General features: G+C 43.7%; 1 long non-coding RNA gene across 1 annotated transcript; it reads left to right on the top strand.

The window, feature by feature from the left end:
* The first annotated feature begins 8,754 nt into the window (after positions 1 to 8,754).
* LOC109299507 lies at positions 8,755 to 16,374 on the top strand. Its single transcript, XR_002097901.1, has 3 exons — positions 8,755 to 8,833; positions 10,228 to 10,324; positions 15,604 to 16,374. It is a non-coding gene; the product is annotated as an uncharacterized LOC109299507 (long non-coding RNA).
* The last annotated feature ends 1,360 nt before the right edge of the window (positions 16,375 to 17,734 follow it).

Genomic DNA, 17,734 nt, shown 5'->3' with positions numbered 1-17,734 from the left:
TTTATTTATTCATTCTTTTGTTTGCTCTGGCATATTTCAAAACTTCTCAACTGTGGCATAGTTTTGCCATAAGGAAGATGGAAAAAACAATGTTCTCTCTTGCCATAGAGGTCAGAACATGTGGCAATGGGTTTGAAATGCAACAAAGTATATTTAGATCACATCTCAGGAAAAGACTTCCTGGTTGCATCTACGTAAGACATGCTTACTAAACAGTAAATTGCTCTACTTGTGAGTTAATTTGCCACTTGCAAATACAAGTAGCAAATTAACTCCCTAGTAGTTACTGCACAGTAATGCACATATAGATGTTGACCAGGAGCAAATTTGCTCCCAGTCAGCCCCACCACCACTCTCAGGCTAGCCCCAGGTTTGAGCACTTCTCAAGCCCTAGGTCTGGGGCAGCTCTTTACCTGTTCCAGCCCCTGGCCCTGAAAAGCTTGTGGGAACACCGGAACCCTGGGCCACCCACAGCCAGCATCTAGCCACTGGGTCCCACAGCAGAGGCCCCAGGTCAGCCACACCAGCCTGCCCAGACCCCAACGCTTGTCCTGGCACACTGTTGCCATGCAGCTTCCAGGCCTGTGCTGTCACACTGCGCTGCATGGTGCAAGCACCTGCCAGGCCCAGCAGCACCCTGTGCTACCTGTGGCCAACTTCTGGACATTGGGTTCCACTCTAACTGGCCCTAGGATAGCCACAGCAGCCCATCTGGACCCCACTGCTAGTGCCTGGCACAGTATCACTACATACCTCCCTGTCCCACTCTATCCATGCCCGTGCACTGGGCACTGCATGCATCTGTCCAGTCCTGGCAACACCAGAACTGTCACACTCAGGCCCAGTGAACCATCAAGAGAGCCATAGTGGCATCCTCCCTGATGGTACACACTGCCTCCCAGGACCGGAACTGGTACCAGGAGGAAACTGAAGACCTTGTAGTGCTGTGGGATGAGTCCAAGGTCCTCAGCCAGTTTGTGCAGAGTGGGCACTCCAATGTGCACATCTATGAGAGTCTATAAGGCTGCATGTGGGAGCATGGGCACAGCTAGTTGGCTCATCAGTGCTGCATAAAGGTCCAGGCCTTGAGGGCACAGTGGGTCACTGTCACTGACTAAAACTGCTGGTCAATGCTACCTGCAAGTCCATGCCCTTTACGCAACAGCTGGGTGACATTCTTGTACCCCAGGACCCCAGCCGGAGCTGTGCTCTCTCCCAGTGCATGGGTGACCTGCCTGAGCCTCCATTGTGGCCTGGCAGCTGTGGCAATACATCACCAGGGGAAGACCCTTTGGGCCACCAGGAGCTTGTCCCTCCTTGCTCCCCACCCCTGGCCTCATCCAACAGCTCCAGCAGCCCAAACAACACCTGCTCCACCATCTCCTGTTGCACAACCCTGCCTAGGGGGCCAGCCCTGGCATGACAGTGAGCGTGATACTGGGGGTGCATGGCAGGGCTGGAGTCCAGGGCCAGTAGTCCAGCTAGCCTATGTGTAGCCACCAGTCCTGGCTGGCCAGGCAGGCCCACAAGCAGTGGGGCTGGAAGCCCAGGAGCACATGGACGGTACCAGTGCTGGCATCCAAGTGCATGTTGTCAGCATTCCTGCCAGCATCTGGATGGCAACAGTGTGGTGTCAAAGGGCCTGAGATACTTTGGTGAGCCTGAGCAGGTGGCTGTGCCATGCAGGGGCCTCCATGGCCGAGACTGACCTGGGCCAGGGGGCGGTCGCTGCAGCGGCACAGCATGGTGAGCAAGGTGGCCAGCAAGAGCCCAGGGTGCTGTACGTTGTTTCTAGGGCCTAGGGGTGGAGCATTTATGGCACAGTGGGCACAAGCTCTGGCAACAGAGCTACAGCATGCTGGCACAGTGCTTTGTACACTGCTCTGGGTCAGGAAAGCAGGTGGCCAGGGAGTAGCACATAGGGCTGACTTTTAAAAACATAGCTGCCAGCTGCAGGCAGATATGGCTAAAGCCTCCAGCTCCCAAAACCCTGCATGTGTAGATACCTGCCCAGGGTGAGTTTGCTTCAGAGTAAATTACTCTGCTGGTCTTCTTTCTGCTCCCTACCTTGTGCCCCTTCCTGCTCTGCTGCTCTACATTCTGCTTCCTGTACTATGCTCTTCTCTGATCATCTGCTCTACTTTCTGCTCTGTGCCCTTTGCTGCCTGCCCCTTTCTGCAATCTGTGATGTCCCACACAGAGAGTCTGCCTGCCCTATTTATGACACATGTACGCTACAGGTTGGCAATCCCTGCATACATGCAGCAGCATTTGCGTGTGTAAACATACCTCCTAGTTAGAAAAACACAAGCAGAAGCTATGTAGGGAAGTTGTAGAGCTTTCTTTATTGGAGATTTTCAAGGAGAGGCTGGCTAGATGTCTGCCTGGGCAGTTCAGGAATATTGCATCCTGCATCTGGTTTAGGATTGGATTAGATCAGGGGACAGTAATTTATGGCCCACAGGCCAGATCTAACCTGTGGAACCACTGGATGTGGCCTAAAAGGCCCTAGGGCTTTTCCTATGCCCATGCTCATCCCTGCACCCATGCCAACAGTCAGGGCCATCCTTGGTGGGGGGGGCCAATCAGGGTGACCACCCCGGGCCCCACACTTTGGGGGGCCTCACAGAACTGGGTGGAGCAGCTGCAGTGATTTTGTGGTGACTTTGCAGTGACTTTGCATCTAGCTGCTTGCTACCACTCACCCCACCTCCCAGCCGCCAACACCGCTGCTGCTGATGGCTGTAGCAGCTTCTTCTGGTCTGGGGTGGGTGGGATCGGAGCGGGGTGGTGCCTCGCATAGGCTGATTTGCCTCTGGCCCTGCACCCTGCTTGGGTTGGCTCTGCCCACAGTACTAAACAGCAGGGAGGTGGGCCAGGGCCATGCAACTTCTAGCTGCACCCTTGCTGCACGTCCTTCCCTCACCCTCTAGCCTCCCCATGGCTGCAGCAGAGTTGTATCTGCCAGAAAAGATTTGGTTCTGTTGTTTTTTATTAAAATTATTCTCAGCAAAGAGTTTTTAACCAGCTATGATATATATCTGATCTTTAGAGTAAATTGTCTAGCTGTCTCAGAGATGGAGCTGTTGAATCAAAAACCTCTCAGAGGCCTGTTTCTTCACAGTATCCCTGAAGGTAGAGAGGTACATGGGCCTTGACCTTAGCTATGAAAGTAGAAGTTTTACCTACTAACCTCATAAAGGCCAGGATTTTTAAATAAGCCCTGTACAGTTAGATGCTGAGCTTGTAACCTCTCAAAGACCTCAGCCTTTTTAATATCATCCCTCGAAAACAGGGGTGCTGACTTACTGGTCTTACTGAATTTGGCCATTAGTGTGTTAGTGGCCTCACGATGTTTGAACAACAGTGGGATGTAACTCTACCCAACCTGATGTCACCTGAAAATTGGTTAAGTGTGCACTTAATACCATCCTCCAAATAATTAATGAAGATTAATTAACAATATTGGACCCAAGATAGACCTCTTGTGGGAAACCGACTCAATATCATCTCCCAACTTAACACCATTGAAGACTGCTTGTTGAGCACAATGATGTATCTACCCCACAGTACTTTCATCACCGCTTGCTCAGGGACCCTCTGCACAGTGCTGCATTGTCTGTTGCAAAGAGTTAATGCAACTCTTTTGAATCTCAAAAGCAGATCATCTCTGGCAACGGCTCCAAGCCAGTCTGAGTCTGTATACAATATGAACTTTTAAAATCATCTTTATATGTTTGGAGGGAGAATTTACCTCATTTGTTTTGTTGGTAACCCTGAGTGTGATGAACTCTAGCCTCCTAGACCTGCAATCACAATGTTTCTTCAAAAGGCATTGTGATCCATTACTAGGTCACAGCCTCCTACAGCTTCAGTGTCCTGTACATAATGTGCAGTGTAAATGTATCTAAAATTACCTCTACAGCAGTGTCCAGTAGCAGTTGTTATACCTGATTGCACAGAGAGGTCAGTCCAGGATGAAAAGATAGGTGAGGGAGGGTTTGGGGTCTTTTTTGGTTTTCGCCTGGTAGTTTTACTTTAAACAGAGAAATGTGATTAAACCATAAGGAAAACTAGGCTTGGCCTGGCATACTTGCTCCATATGCAAGCTGAAGGTGGGACTCTGCTCTGTTATCAACTCAGTGGGTAACAACCTGAAGGGACCTGGTGTTTCTTCTGCTAATGTTTGCTCAAGTCCGTAGATAAATAAATTAACTGCATATATGTCTGTGTGGGCTTGTGCATTTAATTTGCTGTTATCAAATTCTACAGGGTGTTTCTTAAGGTGGAGGTAGGGTGTTGCCCAAATTTGCACTCACTCATTTCAACATGCTAAACTTCTCTTTCACCTGGATGCTTAATCTGAGGCTTCTTACAATAACATCAGCACAGTGACAGTGACAAAAACACAGCAAATGGTAGAGCAGGAAACAAATAACTTTTCTTTTTCCCCCCTCAAAAATCATTTTAGAAATGAAGCTGGTTCAAAACATCTTTCAAAACATTTTTTCTCATAAATAATGGCTTTTTGATTAAATAGAAACTTGGGATGGGGGGGGCAATTTTTCAGCAAAAGCCCCAAGAGAATTAGAGAAAGCCATTTAAAATGCTATTTTGTTAATGTTTGATCAAAATTTTCAGTAGGGAAATTTCACTATCAGCTGTATTAGAAACTCCTTACATGAATGTATTGCACAGGATGTATAACACAGTTACTAAGCAGGACTGTACATCACTAAGTTTCCTTATGAAAAGAATGTCTTATAGCAGTTGCTCAGTGCCACACTGATTACTGCTTTAAAAAGTATGAATCCTTCTAGAAAAATCCTATAGAGATTGCAAAACAATTGCTAGCTCTCACCTCCCTGAGATGATTTCAAAGTACAAATTTTAGTCTCTGAGATCTCTACTTTGGTAATTCTGGCTTATGTTGTGGCAATACAGATCTCACTGAGGTCTCTAGATCATCACCTTTAGCATGCTGGCCTGATGTCAAGCCACACATCTTCATGAGGGTTTTGAGTCAGCATACTTCACTGTCATGGAGGATGGTAACAACCTAGGACAGTAATTCTGAAGCAGGATGCCATGGTACTGTGGTCGTTTCAAGGCTTCAAGGTTACCACATGGTGCCACAAAATGTTAGCACTGTTAGGAGCAAGCATGATAGTCAAGATAAACCTAAAGTTCACCCCCAGGACTACAGGTAAGGCTGCTGAAGCCTCCCATACTCCATCCCGGGTAACAAGTTGTGCTGCTACTTGTTCTAAAGGAAACAATTGTCCATACTCATCTGGACACAGCGTTAGATTTCAAAAAGGAATCCATAATGTTAAAAAAATTCTGACCTGTTGCAGTTTTTCTGAGTTCTTTGCAATAGAAAAATTGCTGTATATTTGTTTTGTAGTGAAACAAGTGAAAACTAAGAACTAGTATTTTCTAAGGGATGCATTGAGTCAACCAGGGTGACTTGAGTCTAAAAAGGTTGAGAACCACTGACCAAAGAGACTGACACTTAAGTCTGAAAAGTATTGAGATTATATTCATATGCTAGTTAGTTGGGGTGTGTAAAATGGGCTGTATTCGATTCAGATTTGGGACAGTGATTTTATTTCTTTATTCGGATCACTGTCCTCAGTTCAATTCAGCTGAATCTGAAGATTCAGTGGTGATTCAGAGAATCAGCAATTTGGCCATAGACACAGCTTTAAATGTTTTGTCTACATACCGCAAGGCTTGTGAACACTGCAGATGGAGTGTCCCACAGCAGCATGGTGGGGACCCCCTGCGTGCTTGGTGTACTTCCAGTCCACTTCTGGGTCCACCAGGGAGCCCCCATTCCCCCCTGCCTCAGTGATCAGCTGCAGGGGAATGTTAGGCGCCCCCCCCAGACCTAGGAGGCACCAGTTGCTGAGCCGGAGGGGTGCAGGGGGCCCCCCAGTGCACTTCCCAGCAGAACCGGAAGTGGACCAGAAGTGCTTCTGGTCCACTTCTGAGTCTGCTGCTGAGCATGCTGCAGAGCCCCCTGCACTCCTGTGGGATGCTCCATCTGCTCCACCATCACAGTATTCATGAGCTGCCTGCTATCTTGAGGTATGTAGAAAAAACATGTAAAGCTGTGTCTGTGTCCAAATTGCTGAATCTTTCCGAATCTCTCGAAATTGATTCAGAGGGTTCTGATTCGATTCAGAGAGATTAAAGGGTCTCCTGGTTTGATTCAGATTTGGAGATTTGGCCACCGAATCAGTCTGAATCACCGCTGAATCAAATCAGGGACTGAAGTTTTGTACAGCCCTACTAGATAGAAGATTGTTTTTGTTACACTGACTAGGAGGGGAGGGGAAATCTTTTTTTTTTACCATTGATTTCATCAGCATAAATCAGAAATAACTTCAAATAATTCAGCAGAAGCATATGTATTTCAAACTGACACGAGTAGTCCAAAATCTGACCTGGATTATTTGAAGTTCACAGCTAATATTCTCCCACACTTTATTTTTTAGTCTGTTATCACAGACAGCCAACTTCTAACTGAGGATTCTGGGTAATGATGTCCAACAGACATTTCTTGTACTAAGTTTACTGCAAATGGAATGCCACTAGAGAGCATTCAGAATGTGTATGCACACACACACAGACACACATGCATATATATCTTTAGCTACATGTCATATGTACATAGGTAGGTAGGTAGATAGGTCCATAGCTAGCTAGCTGGCTAAGTAGGTATTGCTATATTATGATGAAGTTGGCACTGAAGAAGTGAATGATAATTTATGCATATTTATGACCCTGTAGGTAAATGGGTAGGGAGGAGTTAGAAGGCTAGGATAGAGAAATATTGAACAAACTTACTTCCAGTTTTCACTTACTGTATTTTAAATGCATCTTACATTTACTTTCAAATTTTATTTTTCCTTCATTTTAATATGTAGGATAGTAATGTCTCTCATAAGGCATTTTACTTAGCCCCTGTTTTTCTCACCATCTAAAAATCTTAAATTTCACGTTTTTGCTTCATGCATTCTGATTTATATTTCTTTTGCATTTTATTTTCTTAAAGAAAGTGGGGTTTTCTGCTTTCCCTCTTATTTTTGAAGGCAAATCAAACTTTTCAGCTGAAGTTTTCCTCAGCTAATTGCAATTAATTTCTTCCCATCAAAGTCATAATAAACAAATTATATCCTTGGCAATGACAGTGGTGGGTTGCAAATCTGCAGCCTCTCTAAGCTGACTGTCAGGGCTGGTGCCCAACTTCCTCATCCATAGTTACATCACTGCTCTCTTGTTTGTGCAGTCTGCTGTATACTGTTATGGATGGTCTTAGAAATGGCTGTGTTTATTTAAAATGTTTGACTAAACTATTTGTAGATTCTATCTGTGTACCCTCTGTTTTCCTCATATCTTTATTAAGTGTTTTTAACAAGTTGTCTTTCTTTTATATATATAGTTACTGTGTTTTTATATTGAAAGAATAGAGAATAAGACAGCCCTACTTTCTAGGGTTAGACTTATACAAGAGAGAAACAGTTTGTGATACTTGTCCTTTTTTTGGTCTAAGCAAATTACATTCCTACATGCTAAGGAATGGACCCATGAAACTTTAAATCACAGTGAATGACCCCTAACTGCACAAGGAATGCCTGTGGCTTCAGTAGGACTACTCATGATGTACAGCACTACTGAGCATGAACATGAATATCACAAGCCTTAAGTTTGGGACTTAAATGTGATCTCAGGTAAGATAATTATTTCATTAGATAACAGGATGAAAATGGCTGCTGCCAATCTGACTCTTTCTGGTAAATTATTAATGTGGAACTCTAAGGCAAATGTCTTTCTTGACAAAAATAATCACCCTTATCACATGCACACAGCCTGTTCAGTATGACTGAATGGGGAATACTGTGTAAGTTGGAAGTGATTAAAAGTAATTAAAAGTGGGCAAGCATGCACCTTATGAGTTGAAATATTGGCCATAGCTCATCTGTACAGCTGGTGTTGGTCTCTGCTTCTGTGAACTGATAACATTATATTGCCCTACTACTTTTTTTTAAATGACAGTACATATGATTTGATTGAAACTCTAGCAACTGTGTTTGTGACAGATGCATGCAAAGTGAATTTAGATGACTAAACGTGATCCTTGTCTACCCTGCTCACTTTCCTGAAACCGTGTTAACATGTCTAAAAAAGTCCCAAAAAGCAACAAGTAGTAGAAGGACCCATCCACCATTTGCAGAACATTTTTTTCAGGGACTGTAGCAGAGTGGAACAAGCCACACTTAGGCACCTTGTAAGGAGAACAGAACCAATCCCATACAACAAACACTTCTGAATCTTTTATCAGGGCTATAAGTAGGGACCTACTTAATTCATAGTTTCTCAGATATCATGGAAACCACAAAATCCGGGATATGCCGTGAAATCTGCAAAATTAACAAAAATAAAATAAAATAAAATAGAATGCTGGCTCCTCCGTGGGAACCAGCAGTCCTCACTGCTGGGAGGGGTTGACTCCAGCTGGCAAAGCAGCACAAAGGGCAGCAGACAAAATGGTGTCCCCCTCCATCCCTCCTCCCCCCATCAGGACCTCTCCACCAATCAGTGCTGATAGGTTCATGGGGCACGAAGGGCAGCCAACAAGTAAAATGGTAGCCATCCATTCATTCCTCCCGCCCCCCCCCCCAGGGGGCCTCTCTGTCCATCAGTGATGAGAGGTGGGCCACTCCACCAATCAGCACAGAGGGGTGGGGCCACTTCAAAATGCCCACAAAATTGGCTGTGTGCCATGGGCAGCTCCAAAAAAACTCTTTGTCTTGCTGTGATTTAGGTATGTTTCTAGCTATAAGGGTTATGTATCTTTAAGTTTCTGGGGAAAAAACTAGAGGGTGATAAATGCAAATTAAAGGATAGGTAAATAAGTCTAAAGAAGGTTGACTGTTCACCACCCTCCTCCACCTGACTAAGGGGCTATTTTATGTCCCGACTTGTACTGACTGAGGAGGGTTAGCAAACAAAGGACAAAGGACATAGAGTTTATAGCCAGATACAGGGTTGGGATCATTTTCAGTCCATGGGACTGACACAAGTCTGTAATAGGGAATCACAAAATGGAACAGATTGAGTATGAACCTCTGCCTGTATCTACCAAGATCCCATCTTGCTGATGGGCAATAAGCTTAGCATGCATGCAGAATATTTATTTTTTATGATCCATTTCCTCCTAAAGGCTTTTATCTTAAAATAAATAGTACGGTGAAGTGTGAAGGCTGGTTGGTCATTGATTAACATTGTCATTGCTCCTGAGACAGCAAAGCTGCAGGTGTTGAACTCAAGTCACGCACAGTGAATTACAGTTAGAACTCTCTGGTCTTAAGGGAGAGGAAAATAGGCTTCAACCCAATGGCTGAAAACCTCAGCAATGGATGTCAAGGACTCCAAAAATCATAACACAAGTATAATTCTTCTTGTCAGTCATGTTTGCTATGTGCAACACACTGGATACTCTAAATATTTTCAGTCTATTCACTGATTTTGAGGCATAAGCTTTCAGCTACAGCGATTATTAAAGAGCTTAATTCTATGCTAAGCTCCAGAAAACAGCATGCTACGTTTAAGGGGTGGGAGGGAATACTTAAATCTAGTGCGAAATTTCCAGCTGGCAAGGAGCCAAATGCTGACTACAAGCCATTGGAAAGTGGAGCTGAGTTGAAAATTAGTCAATGAAATGTGGTGCTGCAGAATTTATGTCTACCCATAGTGTCAGATTAGACATAGGCATTTGTGAGAAACAAGAATCTGGTAATAGTTGGACTGCCCTATTCAAGCACGTATGGATCACTAAAATTCAGAAATAAAGCACAAAAAATTCCCAAACATAATAGTTTTGCCTTTTACCTAAAGTGGGAGTAACATGTAATGGGGAGAGTGAATTAGGAGAAGCGTGAACCAATAGAAACCTGAGCTGGGATTCTAGAAAACTGGTTTCCCTTCCTTGTTTGCTGTTGATATGCTCTTTGATGCAAGGCAGGTCATATCACCTTTGTTCCCCAGACGCCTTGTCTATTAGGACTGTAAGCTCTTTGGAGCAGGGGCTGTCTTTCCACATATACACAATGTTCAGTACAGCGGGGCTCCAGTCTCAGATTGGACTGATAGGTTGCTACCATAATAATAATTGCACATTTCTCATTCCTTATCTACTCTAAATTCTGTTCTATTCAGGTTGCCCTATCAGATCCATCCCCCTGGATTCTAAGAACCAGGCACAGCAGTTCTTTAAGAAATGTGATTGACTTTTCAAAACATTGTGTTGGGCTAGGTAAAAACCCCCTGAGAACCAAGCTCTTATAAATAAATAAATAAATAAATATAAAAGCTATGAAATATATATATATATTTATATATTGCCCAATATATATAGGTATACATATAGATATATTTCATACCTCATTCATTTCAAATAGAAGTGAAGCAATTTCATTTTCAAAATAATTATCAAAAAAAAGGAAGAACACTTGCATTATTCTTTCAGTAAGACCCAGGATGAGCATAATCATTCCTCAGTCCCCAAATCAGAGTGGAGACACATAGGCACAGACCAGTTTTATTCCTACCATTCTATTACTCAAGTGGATGGCTTTTTATTACACCCTTGTCATCACTGCTGTCAGGGCAGGTCACTGTTCCTGAATGCAGCTGCTAACATCAGTAGAGAGGAACTGTCAGAAGCTGATGATCTGGGGCTTGCTCTGCCACTCAGATACAGCAAAGACTAAATGGTGCTGATGACAGATTTATGAGGAACATCTGATTTACTGAAGAAAGATCTCCATTACCTCTTGTGTATCTTATCTGACTCATCTCTGTCAATACAGAGTGGCATTCCCCATGAGAAAGCAAGGTATTAGCACTGGATGATTGATTGAATGCAAATAACCTGAGGGGAAAGTAGTTTAAAATCCAGCTCCTTTCCTTTGTTGACCTCATCCAAACCTTAACAACAACATCCCAAATACTAATTTCCAGTGGGGGCAGAATTTCTTCCTTCAGGGTATTCTCCTTTTGCATGCAATTTCATGACTAAGTTTCTCCTTTTATGAGGCTCTTACACAACACAGCTAACCTGCTGGAATGGGCTCTGGTTACGTGCATTGACATTTGAGTCCCAGGCTTGTAATTTCTGAGGGATGGAATGTATCAAAAAGGACAAGTGACCAAAATGGGAACGGTGTCAGAACAGATAGGCTCATTTAGCAAATGCATCCATTTGCAATGGAGCTGAATGAATTTCGCAAAAAGTTCTCTCCAAACAGTTACAAAAAAACCTAATTTGCTCCAGCTTTGTTCATGGGTCTTTGTTCCTTTTTGTGCACACTCTTGGGAACAGTTACACTATAACCTGTTTTCAAAGCCTCTGTTCTTTTGTATTTCTTTTTGAGCTGACTTCTTGTTTTTTTGTTTCCATGTATACCTCCATATGTCTCTTTTCATCTGTTATCATTGAATCGGTTTTATAAGCTCACCATTTGTCTGTAAAATCATTGGCATAACGGTTGCCATTTTGTCCTGTGTTTTTACAATACCTTCATAATGGGGCTCTTGTCCATTAGTCAGGCTCCCAGATACTATTGCAACATAAAACAGAAGTGATAGTAATAGCTACATTTCATCCCTTCTTCATCCCCTGACCTACATGACTCGAATATTCCCATCTTTCTTTCTCTTCTATAACCATACATTTCAAGACCAGGTACACAGCTTTAGGTCACTGAGTCCTCTTATCCCAGTTCACTGGTTTCCCACCATACTTTTTACTGGACTCTTACCACCTCAAGCTTTTCCACCTCTTCTAGATTTACACTTTGACCCAGGGTTGGAGATATCAGCAAACCAATTTATATTTATAAACTCCACAAAATAATTTTAGTTTTGCCTTCTGACTATATAGAGCATGTAAACCACAAGTAAAGCCCAGCTGTAGTCACAGGTAACAGGAAAAAGTAGCCAGCACTAATCACTCCTGAGGTCTGGGAAGATAAGAATCCAAGTCTGAACTTGGGCACTTACTTCCATCTCTGAATAGTGCCAGAGGTAAGAATAATGATCTGAGTTTCACATTTCCCCTTCAGGAAAAATCCATTACACATGTGGCACTTTTCTGATACTCAACTATCTCTTGGGTAGCAGATTGTTTGCTTGTCTGAATCAGCGTCACTGAACTGAAGTCAACAATCAACAGAGCTATGCTGAGAATCAGACATTTTAAGTCTGAGTTCTAGTGGGAAAGGGGTAGCAATTTTTTGGCACAAATATTTCTGGGTTTTACCATCCTGTAATATTTGATATCAACCAAAGCAGGATAATCAATGATTAAATCAATTTTTTCTGTTAATGTAAAATAGTAGGGGCATGCGAAGCAGGCCGTATTTGATTCAGATTCAGATTCAGCCTGAATCAGGGGCTATGATTTGATTCATTGATTCGGATCACTGTCCCCAATTTGATTCGGCCAAATCCAAATCTAAAGATTCAGAGAATCAGCAATTCAACCATAGACACAGCTTTAAATATTTTTCTACATACCTCGAGGTACCGGCATGAGCGCTGCAATGCTGGGGTGGATGGTGCAACCTGCAGGAGGGGGGAGGGGAAGTACTTCCAGTCCACTTATGGGTCCAACAGGAAGCATGCAGAGAGCCCCCCTGTGTGGTCAGCCACAGGAGGACCCCAGGTGCACCCCCAGACCCAGGAGGCACCAGTTGCTGATCCAGGGGGGCCAGGGGGGCCCCCACACATTCCCCAGTGGACCCGGAAGTGGACTGGAAGTATTTCTGGTCCACTTCTGGGTCTGCTGCCAAGCTTTCTGGGGAGACCCCCAGCACTCCTGTGGGACACTCCATGTGCCCCAGCATCGCAGCATTCACGAGCCACTTGGTACCTTGAGGCATGTAGAAAAAAAAATGTAAAGCTGTGTCTATGTACCAAATCTCCAAAACTTTCTGAATCTCTCCAGATCTATTCGGAGGGTTCCAATTCAATTCGGAAAGATTAAAGGGTCTCCTGATTCAATTAGGATTCAAAGATTCAGCCACCAAGTCAGTCTGAATCTCCACCAAATCAAATCAGGGACCAAAACTTTGCACAGCCCTATAAAATAAGTGCAATTCCACTGAAGTCAACTTAAACAGGAAGAGAACTTACATTATGGTTTGTGGTGGTATTATATGTGTAGAAACTACTTGCTGTATTTTCATAAGGTGAAATTCACCTTTCACAGATACACCACAAACTCTATATATCATGCCAGACCAATATTTTGCTAGGTACAGGGAGATTCAAGCTCAATGTATGCACTGTCTTGATACTTAGCAAAACAGTGAATTTAATAATTGCAAGTTTAAGATGTTGCATTTTTAGGTTTGTGGTTTTCAAAACAACCTAAGCGAGATAGGCACTCAACTCTCAATGAATTTGAGTTAGGTATCCCATCCTTATATTCCTTCATAAATCTCACCCTAAAACATTTTAGCTTCTCTGAATGGTTTCTATGCTGCATATACTGGCCACTCTCCTATGTGCACTAAACTAAATTCAGACCCAGTCTAAGTACATGTAAGTCCACTAAAATCAAGAGATTTTATATCAGCACTTATCAAATCTGAACCTAGCTGACAATTATTTGCTATGAAACAGGAGTGGCCAGTTTAATTTTCAAAAATGTAACTATTTGTCAGGTTTTATTTTGCTTTTTGTTGATTTTTTTCCCCATTAAAATGGGGGTCCAGTCAATTGACAAGCCTGCATACAAAGTTATGCATACCCTCAGCTTCTAATTGTTAAGATTAATGTCTGAAGAATGACTAAGAGCCAAATTAAATTTTATCAACAGGATTTCCTTTAAGTCATCCACAATAAAGTTCACTGTGGGTGCGTAGTTCTGACTTTAAAAAATGACAGTTTTCCAAGGATTAGATTTTCATGAGGCTTCTTTCTCTGCGTCATGCACCTTTCAGTTAAGGGTAGGTCTGAAGTGCTGATTCAGTGATCAGATACCATTTGAACAGCCAATTACTGAAGCTGATAATAAACTAGATAAGCAAATAGCCACAAAAATAAACAACCAAAAAAACCCTACAATTTAGTGGAGAAGCCAAAGATGGCAGATAATCCAGTGTCGGCTGGTCCTAGGCACTGCCTCCCCTGCTTCAACTGCTCCAGAATTAATCATAGGCCCTTGATAGAAAAAGAAAGCCTAAGATCTTCAGTGAAAGAGTACTTTCTTTTCTCTCCACCTACCCAGTAGTTGCATTTGATCTGGTCATGCAGATAAGGTGAAACTGCTTTCTTATCCCTGAGCTTTTGTACTTTCTTTCTACCTGATTTTAGAATAAGATGAGAGATTTTCTCTGCTCGAAGAAAAGATCCCACCTCTGGAAATTATGAACCTGTCTTCAGCCAGTCTTGCCAGTTACTGGCCTGAGTTCTTCTTTCTGGCTCAAGCCTTTCCATGCCAGTTCTCACCTACAGCTGTCAGAAGCCTCTCCCCACTTTGTGTTTTCAGTTGCTTGCTTTTAAGCTGTAAGTGAAGACAAGTGATCTACCACATCCCCTCCCTACCTGCTGCTACCAAGCATGTAAGACACTGGGCAGACTTTGAACATCAAGTTGCAACATGGAAGAATTCCTTTCTAATGCTGGAATTCTCTGCTAGACTTCTGTGACCAAATTACAGTCTCTTTGCACCTTCTGAGTAGTGAAGAGAGGTTGGATTTCTATCAAGGATCCAGCTGTTCATCTCAGACAAGTGTTAAATAAGATTCTACTACTTTTTTTACTAAAGCTTGAGTAAGAGGATTATAAATAGTAGTAAACAAAGTGAGCTGCTGTAAAATATAATTGCTTTATCAGGGGTAGAATTCAAATTCTCATTTACGGCAAAATGTTCCTGATTTATTTACCTAGCCTGATAATAGTTAGTCAAAATTGCCCTGCTATTCTCTATCATTTGAGAGCTAGATAGCTTCTCCCCATCTTCTGCCTGATCCCAGCACTTCCCCTTTCCACCTCGCACCCATGAATCTCACTCCTATACACTGCAGGTATACCACTTAGGGTTCAGACAGAAGTGACAATTTTTGCCCAATCTTGCCACAGAAAGCAGTTTATAGCTATGAATAAACACAAATACACAGCTACAAAAAGCTTCAAAAATGGCCAGTTGGGTGAAAATCGGACCCCCTTATTCCATGATGTATCAGATAATGAAAGACGTTTCAAAATGTAGCATCTTTTGTAACTTGTATCTGCAGAGCTCCCAGCCTGTTGCTGTTTTCAGAATGGGGGGGTGGGGGAAAGGAGTGGAGAGGGTTCAGTCTGGAGTTTTCTCAGACCCTTCCCCCGGGGGGGGGCTCCAATTCACCCACCCCACCCTTCAGCATCAGCTAGGGAGCAGCTAGATTCCCCTCCCCCTGGAAGCAACCATTAACTCCTGTTTGGACTGGGGCAACTTAACTCAGAACACTTTGCAGAAATCATTCTGAGTTACAGCTGGGAGCCGCACTTCTGTCTGTACCCTTGCTCTTTCTCCTTATCGCCTAGGTACCCATGTGGGAAAGCACAGAGAGCAGAGACCAGACCATTCTTCTTGTTTCAGTTCCTTTACACAGTTCCACGGTGTTGCAAGAAAGGTGGCAGGAGCAATTATGTTCTTAATTGTAGTGGAAGTCCTGATTAGTCCCTGCAGCCCCAGGATGGAGACGCATGCTCAGGACAGATGGAGTCTTCAGAGAATTTATAAGCCAACCTCTAGCAAGCCTGTGCTGAACATGTGCACACTGAGAACTGCAACCCCTCTTAACTTTTCCCAGTTTGGACAGGTTTCCACTGAACTGGCAAAACACACATTCCTTGCAGCAGAGTACCTCCTTTCCAACTTAATTTCAAATCTCTGCTCCAAGGAGTGGCAGTACTTAGATTCTTAATGAAACAATTTATAAGAATGTTTATAACACAAGCAAAACAGTGGACTTTTCCCTGAACCTTGGAATAAGAGCAGATTAGGGTTTGGGTTTTTTTGGGTTGTTTTGGAATGTTTTAAAAAATTCCACAGATAGTTATGAACAGACATCACCTTCGTCTTCAGACAAAGCCCTTTGACCCCTGGATGGCACAGGCATACATATAAACTGTTCTTCATTTCAAATCTCTCTAAGTAGGCCAGGTAAAATGTATTAACACATCTTTTTCCCAGGATATCCTATTGTACATCTGTATGGTTCTTGTGGTGCATTTCTGCTGTAAGAAAAGGCTGGATGTGCTCTAATAAAACTTATTGGATTGTCAGGCTCAATGGCTTGATGTCTAGTTGGCAGTCAGTATTGAGTGGAGTGTCCCAGGAGTCAGTCCTGGGGCCGGTTTTTTTCAGTATTTTCATCAACGATCTGGAAGATGGGATGGAGTCATCCACCTCAGTAAGACTGTGGATGACACCAAGCTGGGTGGAACAGCTTGGTGTCAAGCTGGAGGGTAGGGCTCTGATTCAGAGAAATATCAGTAAATTAGAGGATTGGACCAAAAGAAATCTCAATCTCCACACTGCAAGGGAGTAATGCGGGAGGGGTTTTTGACCCCTGGATATCCAGGCATCAAAAAAAACACACCAAAAAAATTATTTTTTTAATGGAGTGATGCATGTGTGGGCAGCATGTGTCATTCAAAACTGGAGCCTGGCCAGCTGGAGCCACACTCCAGATGCTGGGCAGGCTCCAAGCAGTAGGATCACCACTGCTGCAGCCCCAGGAGACCCCCAGGAGCTCAAGTAATGTTGCTGGGGATAGCCCAGTGCTGGCTCTAGCCTCCCCTACCCCACCTGGGGTAACCTGCTGTGCGCCAAAAGGCATGGAACAGGCATTCCCTGGGGACAGCTAGTGGCAACACAAGGCATGGGAACCAAACATCCACACTCATGTGGACATGGCCATAAAGTTCAATAAGGTTCAACAAATGCCAAGTCCTGCACTTAGAACAGAACAATCCCATCATACACCCATACAGGCTGGGTACTGATTGGCTAAACAGCAGCTCCCCAGAAAAGGACCTAGATGTTACAGTGGACAATAAGTCAAATATGAGATAACAGTGTGTCCTCACACTGCTGCATTAGTGGGAGTGTTGCCAGTAGATCAAGGAAAGTGGTTATTCCTTTCTATTGGGCACTGGTGTGGCCACACCTGGAGTAGTGTGTCCATTTTTGGTTCCCCCACTACAAAAAGGATGTGGCAAACTTGGAAAGAGTCCAATGGAGGGCAATGAAAATGGTTAGGGGGCTGGAGAACATGACTTATGAGGGGAGGCTGAGGAAACTGGGCTTATTTAGTTTGGAGAAGGAAAGACTGAGGGGGAATTTAATAATAGCCTTTGACTTCCTGAAGGCTGGTTACAAAGAGGATACAGCTAGACTGTTCTCAGTGACGGCAGATGACAGAACAAGGAACAACAGTCTCAAGTTGCAGCAAGCAAAGCTTAGGTTAGATATCAGGAAGAACTTTCTCATGAGGGGGGTAGTAAAGCACTGAAACAAGCTAGTCAGAGAGGTTGTGGATTCTCCATTTTTGGAGGTTTTTAGGACCTGGCTAGACAAAGCTGTGGCTAGGATGACCTAGTTGGGGCTGGTCCTGCTTTGAGCTGGGGGTTGGACTAGATGACCTCCTGAGGTCCCTTCCAGCCCTCA

Source organism: Gavialis gangeticus, unplaced genomic scaffold, assembly GCF_001723915.1.
Source record: "Gavialis gangeticus isolate Ggan-Ray unplaced genomic scaffold, GavGan_comp1, whole genome shotgun sequence".
In the NCBI taxonomy this organism is placed as follows: Eukaryota; Metazoa; Chordata; order Crocodylia; family Gavialidae; genus Gavialis; species Gavialis gangeticus.
This window is presented reverse-complemented; position numbering and strand designations above follow the sequence as displayed.